Source organism: Schistocerca gregaria, unplaced genomic scaffold, assembly GCF_023897955.1.
Source record: "Schistocerca gregaria isolate iqSchGreg1 unplaced genomic scaffold, iqSchGreg1.2 ptg001612l, whole genome shotgun sequence".
Classification (NCBI taxonomy): domain Eukaryota; kingdom Metazoa; phylum Arthropoda; class Insecta; order Orthoptera; family Acrididae; genus Schistocerca; species Schistocerca gregaria.
This window is the reverse complement of record NW_026062886.1, coordinates 23,733-40,825: the sequence shown is the minus strand read 5'-3', so window position 1 is coordinate 40,825 and position 17,093 is coordinate 23,733. Positions and strand designations below refer to the sequence as shown.

The window sequence follows — 17,093 nt, the reverse complement described above, 5'->3', positions numbered from 1 at the left end:
ACACTAGATCGCGTGTTTAACTAGACGCAGGACTGACTTCCCGCTGAGAAGTCCACCCTGTCGTGTTCGGCATGGTGGGAAAAGAATTCCTGTGTGCTTCCCTGTCGCAGTGGGCAGCGCGTGACGTCTTCTCAAGGGCGTACGTTCGACCCTCACCCCAGCCATCTCATTTACTCTCCACGACGGTGAAACAGCACAGCATAGCTTTTGCGAGGTAAAGCCGTGTTTACAGTTTATTACCACCCAGGCTCCTTTGCGTCAACGTGAGAGTGTTTGTTTGCAGTTATTACTAATTATAGTTTTGCTACTTACACTTGAGACTGAAAGCGATGTTTGTGTAGTAAGACTTGGGCGCTTTGGGAGTGAGTAAGCGGGATCGTGGTGGGCGGACAGAGTTCAGCGTTGTCGCCAGATTCGGCCGTAAAGTTCGTGGAGGAGAAATATTTCTGGACCCATTCACACGTAGCTGATACTTGAGGTATGTCCGGTATGGTCTAGTGGCTAGGATACCTGGCTTTCACACAGGAGGCCAGGGTTCGATTACTGGTAGCGGAACGTCAATTTTCCAGGCTGAGATGAGAAATCTTCTCAGGGCCGTTTTTCGTCTTCGTGGTGTTGCTGCTCTGGGTTCCAAGTATAAGGTGAGAGAAAGTCAAGGAAAAGAGATACATGCTCACGTGATTGGCGGGGCCGTTTTTTAAGGAAGAGGAGATGATTTTGCGGTTTTGGACTGCTGATGCGACAGTGTTGCGTGGCTCGTTAGCCCTTTGGGGTATAGCGTCGTGCTGGTAACGAGAAGGTCATGGGTTCGATCCCTCCACAGGCCATCCCACTTTCTCCGCCAATAGGAAATGCAGTCTCCCGCGAGACTCTGCCACGTAGATTCCAAATGATCTGCACATCGAGCTACAAGTCTGAACGTTTCGCTCAGGGGTAGCCAACGGCCGGCTCCCTTTCGATTAATGAAGTTAAGCAGAGGTGGGCGTGGTTAGTGATTACATGGGTGATAGGCGGGATCTCTGCGTGCTATTGGACCCTTTCCCCTTTCAACCCCCACCTCTCCCCCTTTTGTGTTACAGTGTTGATGTGCTATGATGCCTCCCACAGCAATTTAAATTACGTTAACGAACATAGGATCCAAAATTTAAAGAGGTTCTTTGCAAAAAGAGCGAACGTAAAGTGCAGGAACGACTTTGGCAGTAACAGAACCGTACGAACCCACAGATAATTTCCCAAATATCGTAGATAACACTGTAGGGGAGCAGTGAGGAATTCCGAAATTTGTAAATGAAAATTTAGCTTTTCGAATTGGAAAGGAAAGGTAGTCTTGATTAGCGTGTTTCTCGCAGCCGATTGTCGTACTGCTTCTGTCATATTGGCCCCTGCCGCCGAGCGGCAGCGAGCGGCAGTCGAGCAAAGTCGGGCCAAGTCGACACACGATGAAGGGGCCGCCCACTTAGCTGCAACGAGGCGAGAGACGAGCAGATACTACTTGTGCAGCGACACTTGGCAATTTTCGAGGATCGCCACGGTGTTGAACACACAGCTATTGTGCTACGCAAAAACGACAGCCCTCTTGCGGTGGCCGGGAATCGAACCCGGCTCAACTGCTTGGGAAGCAACCATGCTGACCGTTACACCACCACCCGCCGCATTCCCGCTGCACGCATCCTGTGTCGCGATGCGTTGCCGCCCCTGCTGCCACCAGAGGCCGAAGCGACCCCTGCTGCAGGCGCCCTGTCCGCCCGCACATCCGAACGCGGGTCCACGCCGCTTCCAGGGCGATGCACTGTAACTAGACGCAGGGACTGACTTCCGCTGAGAAGTCCACCCTGTCGTGTTCGGCATTGGTGGGAAAAAGAATTCCTGTGTGCTTCCCTGTCGCAGTGGGCAGCGCGTGACGTCTTCTCAAGGGCGTTACGTTCGACCCTCACCCCAGCCATCTCATTTACTCTCCCACGACGGTGAAACGCACAGCATAGCTTTGCGAGGTAAAGCCGTGTTTACAGTTTATTACCACCTCAGGCTCCTTTGCGTCAACGTGAGAGTGTTTGTTTGCAGTCTATTACTAATTATAGTTTTGCTACTTACACTTGAGACTGAAAGCGATGTTTGTGTAGTAGTATGACTTGGGCGCTTTGGGAGTGAGTAAGCGGGATCGTGGTGGCGGACAGAGTTCAGAGCGTTGTCGCCAGATTCGGCCGTAAAGTTCGTGGAGGAGAAATATTTCTGGACCCATTCACACGTAGCTGATACTTGAGGTATGTCCGGTATGGTCTAGTGGCTAGGATACCTGGCTTTCACACAGGAGGCCAGGGTTCGATTACTGGTAGCGGAACGTCAATTTTCCAGGCTGAGATGAGAAATCTTCTCAGGGCCGTTTTTTCGTCTTCGTGGTGTTGCTGCTCTGGGTTCCAAGTATAAGGTGAGAGAAAGTCAAGGAAAAGAGATACATGCTCACGTGATTGGCGGGGGCCGTTTTTAAGGAAGAGGAGATGATTTTGCGGTTTTGGACTGCTGATGCGACAGTGTTGCGTGGCTCGTTAGCCCTTTGGGGGTATAGCGTCGTGCTGGTAACGAGAAGAGTCATGGGTTCGATCCCTCCACAGGCCATCCCACTTTCTCCGCCAATAGGAAATGCAGTCTCCCGCGAGACTCTGCCACGTAGATTCCAAATGATCTGCACATCGAGCTACAAGTCTGAACGTTTCGCTCAGTGGGTAGCCAACGGCCGGCTCTCCTTTCGATTAATAGAAGTTAAGCAGAGGTGGGCCGTGGTTAGTGATTACATGGGTGATAGGCGGGATCTCTGCGTGCTATTGGACCTTTCCCCTTTCACCCCCCACTCTCCCCCTTTTGTGTTACAGTGTTGATGTGCTATGATGCCTCCACAGCAATTTAAATTACGTTAACGAACATAGGATCCAAAAATTTAAAGAGGTTCTTTGCAAAAAGAGCGAACGTAAAGTGCAGGAACGACTTTGGCAGTAACAGAACCGTACGAACCCACAGATAATTTCCCAAATATCGTAGATAACACTGTAGGGGAGCAGTGAGAATTCCGAAATTTGTAAATGAGAAAATTTAGCTTTTCGAATTGGAAAGGAAAGGTAGTCTTGATTAGCGTGTTTCTCGCAGCCGATTGTCGTACTGCTTCTGTCATATTGGCCCTGCCGCCGAGCGGCAGCGAGCGGCAGTCGAGCAAAGTCGGGGCCAAGTCGACACACGATGAAGGGGCCGCCCACTTTAGCTGCAACGAGGCGAGAGACGAGCAGATACTACTTGTGCAGCGACACTTGGCAATTTCGAGGATCGCACGGTGTTGAACACACACTATTGTGCTACGCAAAAAACGACAGCCCTCTTGCGGTGGCCGGGAATCGAACACCCGGCTCAACTGCTTGGAGAAGCAACCATGCTGACCGTTACACCACCCACCGCCGCATTCCGCTGCACGCATCTGTGTCGCGATGCGTTGCCGCCCCTGCTGCCACCAGAGGCCGAAGCGACCCTGCTGCAGGCGCCCTGTCCGCCCGCACATCCGAACGCGGGTCCACGCCGCTTCCAGGGCGATGCACTGTAACTAGACGCAGGACTGACTTCCGCTGAGAAGTCCACCCTGTCGTAGTTCGGCATGGTGGGAAAAAGAATTCCTGTGTGCTTCCCTGTCGCAGTGGGCAGCGCGTAGACGTCTTCTCAAGGGCGTACGTTCGACCCTCACCCCAGCCATCTCATTTACTCTCTCACGACGGTGAAACGCACAGCATAGCTTTTGCGAGGTAAAGCCGTGTTTACAGTTTATTACCACCCAGGCTCCTTTGCGTCAAACGTGAGAGTGTTTGTTTGCAGTTATTACTAATTATAGTTTTTGCTAACTTACACTTGAGACTGAAAGCGATGTTTGTGTAGTATGACTTGGGCGCTTTGGGAGTGAGTAAGCGGGATCGTGGTGGCGGACAGAGTTCAGCGTTGTCGCCAGATTCGGCCGTAAAGAGTTCGTGGAGGAGAAATATTTTCTGGACCCATTCACACGTAGCTGATACTTGAGGTATGTCCGGTATGGTCTAGTGGCTAGGATACCTGGCTTTCACACAAGGAGGCCAGGGTTCGATTACTGGTAGCGGAAACGTCAATTTTCCAGGCTGAGATGAGAAATCTTCTCAGGGCCAGTTTTTCGTCTTCGTGGTGTTGCTGCTCTGGGTTCCAAGTATAAGGTGAGAGAAAGTCAAGGAAAAGAGATACATGCTCACGTGATTGGCGGGGCCGTTTTTAAGGAAGAGGAGATGATTTTGCGGGTTTTGGACTGCTGATGCGACAGGTGTTGCGTGGCTCGTTAGCCCTTTGGGGTATAGCGTCGTGCTGGTAACGAGAAGGTCATGGGTTCGATCCCTCCACAGGCCATCCCACTTTCTCCGCCAATAGGAAATGCAGTCTCCCGCGAGACTCTGCCACGTAGATTCCAAATGATCTGCACATCGAGCTACAAGTCTGAACGTTTCGCTCAGGGGTAGCCAACGGCCGGCTCCCTTTCGATTAATGAAGTTAAGCAGAGGTGGGCGTGGTTAGTGATTACATGGGTGATAGGCGGGATCTCTGCGTGCTATTGGACCTTTCCCCTTTCACCCCCACTCTCCCCCTTTTGTGTTACAGTGTTGATGTGCTATGATGCCTCCCACAGCAATTTAAATTACGTTAACGAACATAGGATCCAAAATTTAAAGAGGTTCTTTGCAAAAAGAGCGAACGTAAAGTGCAGGAACGACTTTGGCAGTAACAGAACCGTACGAACCCACAGATAATTTCCCAAATATCGTAGATAACACTGTAGGGGAGCAGTGAGAATTCCGAAATTTGTAAATGAAAATTTAGCTTTTCGAATTGGAAAGGAAAGGTAGTCTTGATTAGCGTGTTTCTCGCAGCCGATTGTCGTACTGCTTCTGTCATATTGGCCCTGCCGCCGAGCGGCAGCGAGCGGCAGTCGAGCAAAGTCGGGCCAAGTCGACACACGATGAAGGGGCCGTCCCACTTAGCTGCAACGAGGCGAGAGACGAGCAGATACTACTTGTGCAGCGACACTTGGCAATTTCGAGGATCGCACGGTGTTGAACACACACTATTGTGCTACGCAAAAACGACAGCCCTCTTGCGGTGGCCGGGAATCGAACCCGGCTCAACTGCTTGGGAAGCAACCATGCTGACCGTTACACCACCACCGCCGCATTCCGCTGCACGCATCCTGTGTCGCGATGCGTTGCCGCCCCTGCTGCCACCAGAGGCCGAAGCGACCCTGCTGCAGGCGCCCTGTCCGCCCGCACATCCGAACGCGGGTCCACGCCGCTTCCAGGGCGATGCACTGTAACTAGACGCAGGACTGACTTCCGCTGAGAAGTCCACCCTGTCGTGTTCGGCATGGTGGGAAAAGAATTCCTGTGTGCTTCCCTGTCGCAGTGGGCAGCGCGTGACGTCTTCTCAAGGGCGTACGTTCGACCCTCACCCCAGCCATCTCATTTACTCTCCACGACGGTGAAACGCACAGCATAGCTTTTGCGAGGTAAAGCCGTGTTTACAGTTTATTACCACCCAGGCTCCTTTGCGTCAACGTGAGAGTGTTTGTTTGCAGTTATTACTAATTATAGTTTTGCTACTTACACTTGAGACTGAAAGCGATGTTTGTGTAGTATGACTTGGGCGCTTTGGGAGTGAGTAAGCGGGATCGTGGTGGCGGACAGAGTTCAGCGTTGTCGCCAGATTCGGCCGTAAAGTTCGTGGAGGAGAAATATTTCTGGACCCATTCACACGTAGCTGATACTTGAGGTATGTCCGGTATGGTCTAGTGGCTAGGATACCTGGCTTTCACACAGGAGGCCAGGGTTCGATTACTGGTAGCGGAACGTCAATTTTCCAGGCTGAGATGAGAAATCTTCTCAGGGCCGTTTTTCGTCTTCGTGGTGTTGCTGCTCTGGGTTCCAAGTATAAGGTGAGAGAAAGTCAAGGAAAAGAGATACATGCTCACGTGATTGGCGGGGCCGTTTTTAAGGAAGAGGAGATGATTTTGCGGTTTTGGACTGCTGATGCGACAGTGTTGCGTGGCTCGTTAGCCCTTTGGGGTATAGCGTCGTGCTGGTAACGAGAAGGTCATGGGTTCGATCCCTCCACAGGCCATCCCACTTTCTCCGCCAATAGGAAATGCAGTCTCCCGCGAGACTCTGCCACGTAGATTCCAAATGATCTGCACATCGAGCTACAAGTCTGAACGTTTCGCTCAGGGGTAGCCAACGGCCGGCTCCCTTTCGATTAATGAAGTTAAGCAGAGGTGGGCGTGGTTAGTGATTACATGGGTGATAGGCGGGATCTCTGCGTGCTATTGGACCTTTCCCCTTTCACCCCCACTCTCCCCCTTTTGTGTTACAGTGTTGATGTGCTATGATGCCTCCCACAGCAATTTAAATTACGTTAACGAACATAGGATCCAAAATTTAAAGAGGTTCTTTGCAAAAAGAGCGAACGTAAAGTGCAGGAACGACTTTGGCAGTAACAGAACCGTACGAACCCACAGATAATTTCCCAAATATCGTAGATAACACTGTAGGGGAGCAGTGAGAATTCCGAAATTTGTAAATGAAAATTTAGCTTTTCGAATTGGAAAGGAAAGGTAGTCTTGATTAGCGTGTTTCTCGCAGCCGATTGTCGTACTGCTTCTGTCATATTGGCCCTGCCGCCGAGCGGCAGCGAGCGGCAGTCGAGCAAAGTCGGGCCAAGTCGACACACGATGAAGGGGCCGCCCACTTAGCTGCAACGAGGCGAGAGACGAGCAGATACTACTTGTGCAGCGACACTTGGCAATTTCGAGGATCGCACGGTGTTGAACACACACTATTGTGCTACGCAAAAACGACAGCCCTCTTGCGGTGGCCGGGAATCGAACCCGGATCAACTGCTTGGGAAGCAACCATGCTGACCGTTACACCACCACCGCCGCATTCCGCTGCACGCATCCTGTGTCGTGATGCGTTGCCGCCCCTGCTGCCACCAGAGGCCGAAGCGACCCTGCTGCAGGCGCCCTGTCCGCCCGCACATCCGAACGCGGGTCCACGCCGCTTCCAGGGCGATGCACTGTAACTAGACGCAGGACTGACTTCCGCTGAGAAGTCCACCCTGTCGTGTTCGGCATGGTGGGAAAAGAATTCCTGTGTGCTTCCCTGTCGCAGTGGGCAGCGCGTGACGTCTTCTCAAGGGCGTACGTTCGACCCTCACCCCAGCCATCTCATTTACTCTCCACGACGGTGAAACGCACAGCATAGCTTTTGCGAGGTAAAGCCGTGTTTACAGTTTATTACCACCCAGGCTCCTTTGCGTCAACGTGAGAGTGTTTGTTTGCAGTTATTACTAATTATAGTTTTGCTACTTACACTTGAGACTGAAAGCGATGTTTGTGTAGTATGACTTGGGCGCTTTGGGAGTGAGTAAGCGGGATCGTGGTGGCGGACAGAGTTCAGCGTTGTCGCCAGATTCGGCCGTAAAGTTCGTGGAGGAGAAATATTTCTGGACCCATTCACACGTAGCTGATACTTGAGGTATGTCCGGTATGGTCTAGTGGCTAGGATACCTGGCTTTCACACAGGAGGCCAGGGTTCGATTACTGGTAGCGGAACGTCAATTTTCCAGGCTGAGATGAGAAATCTTCTCAGGGCCGTTTTTCGTCTTCGTGGTGTTGCTGCTCTGGGTTCCAAGTATAAGGTGAGAGAAAGTCAAGGAAAAGAGATACATGCTCACGTGATTGGCGGGGCCGTTTTTAAGGAAGAGGAGATGATTTTGCGGTTTTGGACTGCTGATGCGACAGTGTTGCGTGGCTCGTTAGCCCTTTGGGGTATAGCGTCGTGCTGGTAACGAGAAGGTCATGGGTTCGATCCCTCCACAGGCCATCCCACTTTCTCCGCCAATAGGAAATGCAGTCTCCCGCGAGACTCTGCCACGTAGATTCCAAATGATCTGCACATCGAGCTACAAGTCTGAACGTTTCGCTCAGGGGTAGCCAACGGCCGGCTCCCTTTCGATTAATGAAGTTAAGCAGAGGTGGGCGTGGTTAGTGATTACATGGGTGATAGGCGGGATCTCTGCGTGCTATTGGACCTTTCCCCTTTCACCCCCACTCTCCCCCTTTTGTGTTACAGTGTTGATGTGCTATGATGCCTCCCACAGCAATTTAAATTACGTTAACGAACATAGGATCCAAAATTTAAAGAGGTTCTTTGCAAAAAGAGCGAACGTAAAGTGCAGGAACGACTTTGGCAGTAACAGAACCGTACGAACCCACAGATAATTTCCCAAATATCGTAGATAACACTGTAGGGGAGCAGTGAGAATTCCGAAATTTGTAAATGAAAATTTAGCTTTTCGAATTGGAAAGGAAAGGTAGTCTTGATTAGCGTGTTTCTCGCAGCCGATTGTCGTACTGCTTCTGTCATATTGGCCCTGCCGCCGAGCGGCAGCGAGCGGCAGTCGAGCAAAGTCGGGCCAAGTCGACACACGATGAAGGGGCCGCCCACTTAGCTGCAACGAGGCGAGAGACGAGCAGATACTACTTGTGCAGCGACACTTGGCAATTTCGAGGATCGCACGGTGTTGAACACACACTATTGTGCTACGCAAAAACGACAGCCCTCTTGCGGTGGCCGGGAATCGAACCCGGATCAACTGCTTGGGAAGCAACCATGCTGACCGTTACACCACCACCGCCGCATTCCGCTGCACGCATCCTGTGTCGTGATGCGTTGCCGCCCCTGCTGCCACCAGAGGCCGAAGCGACCCTGCTGCAGGCGCCCTGTCCGCCCGCACATCCGAACGCGGGTCCACGCCGCTTCCAGGGCGATGCACTGTAACTAGACGCAGGACTGACTTCCGCTGAGAAGTCCACCCTGTCGTGTTCGGCATGGTGGGAAAAGAATTCCTGTGTGCTTCCCTGTCGCAGTGGGCAGCGCGTGACGTCTTCTCAAGGGCGTACGTTCGACCCTCACCCCAGCCATCTCATTTACTCTCCACGACGGTGAAACGCACAGCATAGCTTTTGCGAGGTAAAGCCGTGTTTACAGTTTATTACCACCCAGGCTCCTTTGCGTCAACGTGAGAGTGTTTGTTTGCAGTTATTACTAATTATAGTTTTGCTACTTACACTTGAGACTGAAAGCGATGTTTGTGTAGTATGACTTGGGCGCTTTGGGAGTGAGTAAGCGGGATCGTGGTGGCGGACAGAGTTCAGCGTTGTCGCCAGATTCGGCCGTAAAGTTCGTGGAGGAGAAATATTTCTGGACCCATTCACACGTAGCTGATACTTGAGGTATGTCCGGTATGGTCTAGTGGCTAGGATACCTGGCTTTCACACAGGAGGCCAGGGTTCGATTACTGGTAGCGGAACGTCAATTTTCCAGGCTGAGATGAGAAATCTTCTCAGGGCCGTTTTTCGTCTTCGTGGTGTTGCTGCTCTGGGTTCCAAGTATAAGGTGAGAGAAAGTCAAGGAAAAGAGATACATGCTCACGTGATTGGCGGGGCCGTTTTTAAGGAAGAGGAGATGATTTTGCGGTTTTGGACTGCTGATGCGACAGTGTTGCGTGGCTCGTTAGCCCTTTGGGGTATAGCGTCGTGCTGGTAACGAGAAGGTCATGGGTTCGATCCCTCCACAGGCCATCCCACTTTCTCCGCCAATAGGAAATGCAGTCTCCCGCGAGACTCTGCCACGTAGATTCCAAATGATCTGCACATCGAGCTACAAGTCTGAACGTTTCGCTCAGGGGTAGCCAACGGCCGGCTCCCTTTCGATTAATGAAGTTAAGCAGAGGTGGGCGTGGTTAGTGATTACATGGGTGATAGGCGGGATCTCTGCGTGCTATTGGACCTTTCCCCTTTCACCCCCACTCTCCCCCTTTTGTGTTACAGTGTTGATGTGCTATGATGCCTCCCACAGCAATTTAAATTACGTTAACGAACATAGGATCCAAAATTTAAAGAGGTTCTTTGCAAAAAGAGCGAACGTAAAGTGCAGGAACGACTTTGGCAGTAACAGAACCGTACGAACCCACAGATAATTTCCCAAATATCGTAGATAACACTGTAGGGGAGCAGTGAGAATTCCGAAATTTGTAAATGAAAATTTAGCTTTTCGAATTGGAAAGGAAAGGTAGTCTTGATTAGCGTGTTTCTCGCAGCCGATTGTCGTACTGCTTCTGTCATATTGGCCCTGCCGCCGAGCGGCAGCGAGCGGCAGTCGAGCAAAGTCGGGCCAAGTCGACACACGATGAAGGGGCCGCCCACTTAGCTGCAACGAGGCGAGAGACGAGCAGATACTACTTGTGCAGCGACACTTGGCAATTTCGAGGATCGCACGGTGTTGAACACACACTATTGTGCTACGCAAAAACGACAGCCCTCTTGCGGTGGCCGGGAATCGAACCCGGATCAACTGCTTGGGAAGCAACCATGCTGACCGTTACACCACCACCGCCGCATTCCGCTGCACGCATCCTGTGTCGTGATGCGTTGCCGCCCCTGCTGCCACCAGAGGCCGAAGCGACCCTGCTGCAGGCGCCCTGTCCGCCCGCACATCCGAACGCGGGTCCACGCCGCTTCCAGGGCGATGCACTGTAACTAGACGCAGGACTGACTTCCGCTGAGAAGTCCACCCTGTCGTGTTCGGCATGGTGGGAAAAGAATTCCTGTGTGCTTCCCTGTCGCAGTGGGCAGCGCGTGACGTCTTCTCAAGGGCGTACGTTCGACCCTCACCCCAGCCATCTCATTTACTCTCCACGACGGTGAAACGCACAGCATAGCTTTTGCGAGGTAAAGCCGTGTTTACAGTTTATTACCACCCAGGCTCCTTTGCGTCAACGTGAGAGTGTTTGTTTGCAGTTATTACTAATTATAGTTTTGCTACTTACACTTGAGACTGAAAGCGATGTTTGTGTAGTATGACTTGGGCGCTTTGGGAGTGAGTAAGCGGGATCGTGGTGGCGGACAGAGTTCAGCGTTGTCGCCAGATTCGGCCGTAAAGTTCGTGGAGGAGAAATATTTCTGGACCCATTCACACGTAGCTGATACTTGAGGTATGTCCGGTATGGTCTAGTGGCTAGGATACCTGGCTTTCACACAGGAGGCCAGGGTTCGATTACTGGTAGCGGAACGTCAATTTTCCAGGCTGAGATGAGAAATCTTCTCAGGGCCGTTTTTCGTCTTCGTGGTGTTGCTGCTCTGGGTTCCAAGTATAAGGTGAGAGAAAGTCAAGGAAAAGAGATACATGCTCACGTGATTGGCGGGGCCGTTTTTAAGGAAGAGGAGATGATTTTGCGGTTTTGGACTGCTGATGCGACAGTGTTGCGTGGCTCGTTAGCCCTTTGGGGTATAGCGTCGTGCTGGTAACGAGAAGGTCATGGGTTCGATCCCTCCACAGGCCATCCCACTTTCTCCGCCAATAGGAAATGCAGTCTCCCGCGAGACTCTGCCACGTAGATTCCAAATGATCTGCACATCGAGCTACAAGTCTGAACGTTTCGCTCAGGGGTAGCCAACGGCCGGCTCCCTTTCGATTAATGAAGTTAAGCAGAGGTGGGCGTGGTTAGTGATTACATGGGTGATAGGCGGGATCTCTGCGTGCTATTGGACCTTTCCCCTTTCACCCCCACTCTCCCCCTTTTGTGTTACAGTGTTGATGTGCTATGATGCCTCCCACAGCAATTTAAATTACGTTAACGAACATAGGATCCAAAATTTAAAGAGGTTCTTTGCAAAAAGAGCGAACGTAAAGTGCAGGAACGACTTTGGCAGTAACAGAACCGTACGAACCCACAGATAATTTCCCAAATATCGTAGATAACACTGTAGGGGAGCAGTGAGAATTCCGAAATTTGTAAATGAAAATTTAGCTTTTCGAATTGGAAAGGAAAGGTAGTCTTGATTAGCGTGTTTCTCGCAGCCGATTGTCGTACTGCTTCTGTCATATTGGCCCTGCCGCCGAGCGGCAGCGAGCGGCAGTCGAGCAAAGTCGGGCCAAGTCGACACACGATGAAGGGGCCGCCCACTTAGCTGCAACGAGGCGAGAGACGAGCAGATACTACTTGTGCAGCGACACTTGGCAATTTCGAGGATCGCACGGTGTTGAACACACACTATTGTGCTACGCAAAAACGACAGCCCTCTTGCGGTGGCCGGGAATCGAACCCGGATCAACTGCTTGGGAAGCAACCATGCTGACCGTTACACCACCACCGCCGCATTCCGCTGCACGCATCCTGTGTCGTGATGCGTTGCCGCCCCTGCTGCCACCAGAGGCCGAAGCGACCCTGCTGCAGGCGCCCTGTCCGCCCGCACATCCGAACGCGGGTCCACGCCGCTTCCAGGGCGATGCACTGTAACTAGACGCAGGACTGACTTCCGCTGAGAAGTCCACCCTGTCGTGTTCGGCATGGTGGGAAAAGAATTCCTGTGTGCTTCCCTGTCGCAGTGGGCAGCGCGTGACGTCTTCTCAAGGGCGTACGTTCGACCCTCACCCCAGCCATCTCATTTACTCTCCACGACGGTGAAACGCACAGCATAGCTTTTGCGAGGTAAAGCCGTGTTTACAGTTTATTACCACCCAGGCTCCTTTGCGTCAACGTGAGAGTGTTTGTTTGCAGTTATTACTAATTATAGTTTTGCTACTTACACTTGAGACTGAAAGCGATGTTTGTGTAGTATGACTTGGGCGCTTTGGGAGTGAGTAAGCGGGATCGTGGTGGCGGACAGAGTTCAGCGTTGTCGCCAGATTCGGCCGTAAAGTTCGTGGAGGAGAAATATTTCTGGACCCATTCACACGTAGCTGATACTTGAGGTATGTCCGGTATGGTCTAGTGGCTAGGATACCTGGCTTTCACACAGGAGGCCAGGGTTCGATTACTGGTAGCGGAACGTCAATTTTCCAGGCTGAGATGAGAAATCTTCTCAGGGCCGTTTTTCGTCTTCGTGGTGTTGCTGCTCTGGGTTCCAAGTATAAGGTGAGAGAAAGTCAAGGAAAAGAGATACATGCTCACGTGATTGGCGGGGCCGTTTTTAAGGAAGAGGAGATGATTTTGCGGTTTTGGACTGCTGATGCGACAGTGTTGCGTGGCTCGTTAGCCCTTTGGGGTATAGCGTCGTGCTGGTAACGAGAAGGTCATGGGTTCGATCCCTCCACAGGCCATCCCACTTTCTCCGCCAATAGGAAATGCAGTCTCCCGCGAGACTCTGCCACGTAGATTCCAAATGATCTGCACATCGAGCTACAAGTCTGAACGTTTCGCTCAGGGGTAGCCAACGGCCGGCTCCCTTTCGATTAATGAAGTTAAGCAGAGGTGGGCGTGGTTAGTGATTACATGGGTGATAGGCGGGATCTCTGCGTGCTATTGGACCTTTCCCCTTTCACCCCCACTCTCCCCCTTTTGTGTTACAGTGTTGATGTGCTATGATGCCTCCCACAGCAATTTAAATTACGTTAACGAACATAGGATCCAAAATTTAAAGAGGTTCTTTGCAAAAAGAGCGAACGTAAAGTGCAGGAACGACTTTGGCAGTAACAGAACCGTACGAACCCACAGATAATTTCCCAAATATCGTAGATAACACTGTAGGGGAGCAGTGAGAATTCCGAAATTTGTAAATGAAAATTTAGCTTTTCGAATTGGAAAGGAAAGGTAGTCTTGATTAGCGTGTTTCTCGCAGCCGATTGTCGTACTGCTTCTGTCATATTGGCCCTGCCGCCGAGCGGCAGCGAGCGGCAGTCGAGCAAAGTCGGGCCAAGTCGACACACGATGAAGGGGCCGCCCACTTAGCTGCAACGAGGCGAGAGACGAGCAGATACTACTTGTGCAGCGACACTTGGCAATTTCGAGGATCGCACGGTGTTGAACACACACTATTGTGCTACGCAAAAACGACAGCCCTCTTGCGGTGGCCGGGAATCGAACCCGGATCAACTGCTTGGGAAGCAACCATGCTGACCGTTACACCACCACCGCCGCATTCCGCTGCACGCATCCTGTGTCGTGATGCGTTGCCGCCCCTGCTGCCACCAGAGGCCGAAGCGACCCTGCTGCAGGCGCCCTGTCCGCCCGCACATCCGAACGCGGGTCCACGCCGCTTCCAGGGCGATGCACTGTAACTAGACGCAGGACTGACTTCCGCTGAGAAGTCCACCCTGTCGTGTTCGGCATGGTGGGAAAAGAATTCCTGTGTGCTTCCCTGTCGCAGTGGGCAGCGCGTGACGTCTTCTCAAGGGCGTACGTTCGACCCTCACCCCAGCCATCTCATTTACTCTCCACGACGGTGAAACGCACAGCATAGCTTTTGCGAGGTAAAGCCGTGTTTACAGTTTATTACCACCCAGGCTCCTTTGCGTCAACGTGAGAGTGTTTGTTTGCAGTTATTACTAATTATAGTTTTGCTACTTACACTTGAGACTGAAAGCGATGTTTGTGTAGTATGACTTGGGCGCTTTGGGAGTGAGTAAGCGGGATCGTGGTGGCGGACAGAGTTCAGCGTTGTCGCCAGATTCGGCCGTAAAGTTCGTGGAGGAGAAATATTTCTGGACCCATTCACACGTAGCTGATACTTGAGGTATGTCCGGTATGGTCTAGTGGCTAGGATACCTGGCTTTCACACAGGAGGCCAGGGTTCGATTACTGGTAGCGGAACGTCAATTTTCCAGGCTGAGATGAGAAATCTTCTCAGGGCCGTTTTTCGTCTTCGTGGTGTTGCTGCTCTGGGTTCCAAGTATAAGGTGAGAGAAAGTCAAGGAAAAGAGATACATGCTCACGTGATTGGCGGGGCCGTTTTTAAGGAAGAGGAGATGATTTTGCGGTTTTGGACTGCTGATGCGACAGTGTTGCGTGGCTCGTTAGCCCTTTGGGGTATAGCGTCGTGCTGGTAACGAGAAGGTCATGGGTTCGATCCCTCCACAGGCCATCCCACTTTCTCCGCCAATAGGAAATGCAGTCTCCCGCGAGACTCTGCCACGTAGATTCCAAATGATCTGCACATCGAGCTACAAGTCTGAACGTTTCGCTCAGGGGTAGCCAACGGCCGGCTCCCTTTCGATTAATGAAGTTAAGCAGAGGTGGGCGTGGTTAGTGATTACATGGGTGATAGGCGGGATCTCTGCGTGCTATTGGACCTTTCCCCTTTCACCCCCACTCTCCCCCTTTTGTGTTACAGTGTTGATGTGCTATGATGCCTCCCACAGCAATTTAAATTACGTTAACGAACATAGGATCCAAAATTTAAAGAGGTTCTTTGCAAAAAGAGCGAACGTAAAGTGCAGGAACGACTTTGGCAGTAACAGAACCGTACGAACCCACAGATAATTTCCCAAATATCGTAGATAACACTGTAGGGGAGCAGTGAGAATTCCGAAATTTGTAAATGAAAATTTAGCTTTTCGAATTGGAAAGGAAAGGTAGTCTTGATTAGCGTGTTTCTCGCAGCCGATTGTCGTACTGCTTCTGTCATATTGGCCCTGCCGCCGAGCGGCAGCGAGCGGCAGTCGAGCAAAGTCGGGCCAAGTCGACACACGATGAAGGGGCCGCCCACTTAGCTGCAACGAGGCGAGAGACGAGCAGATACTACTTGTGCAGCGACACTTGGCAATTTCGAGGATCGCACGGTGTTGAACACACACTATTGTGCTACGCAAAAACGACAGCCCTCTTGCGGTGGCCGGGAATCGAACCCGGATCAACTGCTTGGGAAGCAACCATGCTGACCGTTACACCACCACCGCCGCATTCCGCTGCACGCATCCTGTGTCGTGATGCGTTGCCGCCCCTGCTGCCACCAGAGGCCGAAGCGACCCTGCTGCAGGCGCCCTGTCCGCCCGCACATCCGAACGCGGGTCCACGCCGCTTCCAGGGCGATGCACTGTAACTAGACGCAGGACTGACTTCCGCTGAGAAGTCCACCCTGTCGTGTTCGGCATGGTGGGAAAAGAATTCCTGTGTGCTTCCCTGTCGCAGTGGGCAGCGCGTGACGTCTTCTCAAGGGCGTACGTTCGACCCTCACCCCAGCCATCTCATTTACTCTCCACGACGGTGAAACGCACAGCATAGCTTTTGCGAGGTAAAGCCGTGTTTACAGTTTATTACCACCCAGGCTCCTTTGCGTCAACGTGAGAGTGTTTGTTTGCAGTTATTACTAATTATAGTTTTGCTACTTACACTTGAGACTGAAAGCGATGTTTGTGTAGTATGACTTGGGCGCTTTGGGAGTGAGTAAGCGGGATCGTGGTGGCGGACAGAGTTCAGCGTTGTCGCCAGATTCGGCCGTAAAGTTCGTGGAGGAGAAATATTTCTGGACCCATTCACACGTAGCTGATACTTGAGGTATGTCCGGTATGGTCTAGTGGCTAGGATACCTGGCTTTCACACAGGAGGCCAGGGTTCGATTACTGGTAGCGGAACGTCAATTTTCCAGGCTGAGATGAGAAATCTTCTCAGGGCCGTTTTTCGTCTTCGTGGTGTTGCTGCTCTGGGTTCCAAGTATAAGGTGAGAGAAAGTCAAGGAAAAGAGATACATGCTCACGTGATTGGCGGGGCCGTTTTTAAGGAAGAGGAGATGATTTTGCGGTTTTGGACTGCTGATGCGACAGTGTTGCGTGGCTCGTTAGCCCTTTGGGGTATAGCGTCGTGCTGGTAACGAGAAGGTCATGGGTTCGATCCCTCCACAGGCCATCCCACTTTCTCCGCCAATAGGAAATGCAGTCTCCCGCGAGACTCTGCCACGTAGATTCCAAATGATCTGCACATCGAGCTACAAGTCTGAACGTTTCGCTCAGGGGTAGCCAACGGCCGGCTCCCTTTCGATTAATGAAGTTAAGCAGAGGTGGGCGTGGTTAGTGATTACATGGGTGATAGGCGGGATCTCTGCGTGCTATTGGACCTTTCCCCTTTCACCCCCACTCTCCCCCTTTTGTGTTACAGTGTTGATGTGCTATGATGCCTCCCACAGCAATTTAAATTACGTTAACGAACATAGGATCCAAAATTTAAAGAGGTTCTTTGCAAAAAGAGCGAACGTAAAGTGCAGGAACGACTTTGGCAGT

At 51.8% G+C, this 17,093-nt stretch overlaps 8 non-coding genes across 8 annotated transcripts; all 8 read right to left on the bottom strand.

Moving 5' to 3' along the window:
- Positions 1–1,577: 1,577 nt before the first annotated feature.
- On the bottom strand, positions 1,578–1,650 carry Trnag-ccc (transfer RNA glycine (anticodon CCC)). The gene has a single exon. It is a non-coding gene; the product is annotated as a tRNA-Gly (tRNA).
- A 3,494-nt stretch (positions 1,651–5,144) lies between these two features.
- On the bottom strand, positions 5,145–5,216 carry Trnag-ccc (transfer RNA glycine (anticodon CCC)). The gene has a single exon. It is a non-coding gene; the product is annotated as a tRNA-Gly (tRNA).
- Positions 5,217–6,904: 1,688 nt separating this feature from the next.
- Trnag-ccc (transfer RNA glycine (anticodon CCC)) lies at positions 6,905–6,976 on the bottom strand. The gene has a single exon. It is a non-coding gene; the product is annotated as a tRNA-Gly (tRNA).
- Positions 6,977–8,664: 1,688 nt separating this feature from the next.
- Trnag-ccc (transfer RNA glycine (anticodon CCC)) lies at positions 8,665–8,736 on the bottom strand. Its single transcript has one exon. It is a non-coding gene; the product is annotated as a tRNA-Gly (tRNA).
- Positions 8,737–10,424: 1,688 nt separating this feature from the next.
- Trnag-ccc (transfer RNA glycine (anticodon CCC)) lies at positions 10,425–10,496 on the bottom strand. Its single transcript has one exon. It is a non-coding gene; the product is annotated as a tRNA-Gly (tRNA).
- Positions 10,497–12,184: 1,688 nt separating this feature from the next.
- On the bottom strand, positions 12,185–12,256 carry Trnag-ccc (transfer RNA glycine (anticodon CCC)). The gene has a single exon. It is a non-coding gene; the product is annotated as a tRNA-Gly (tRNA).
- Positions 12,257–13,944: 1,688 nt separating this feature from the next.
- On the bottom strand, positions 13,945–14,016 carry Trnag-ccc (transfer RNA glycine (anticodon CCC)). The gene has a single exon. It is a non-coding gene; the product is annotated as a tRNA-Gly (tRNA).
- Positions 14,017–15,704: 1,688 nt separating this feature from the next.
- Positions 15,705–15,776, bottom strand: Trnag-ccc (transfer RNA glycine (anticodon CCC)). The gene has a single exon. It is a non-coding gene; the product is annotated as a tRNA-Gly (tRNA).
- Between the last annotated feature and the right edge of the window lie 1,317 nt (positions 15,777–17,093).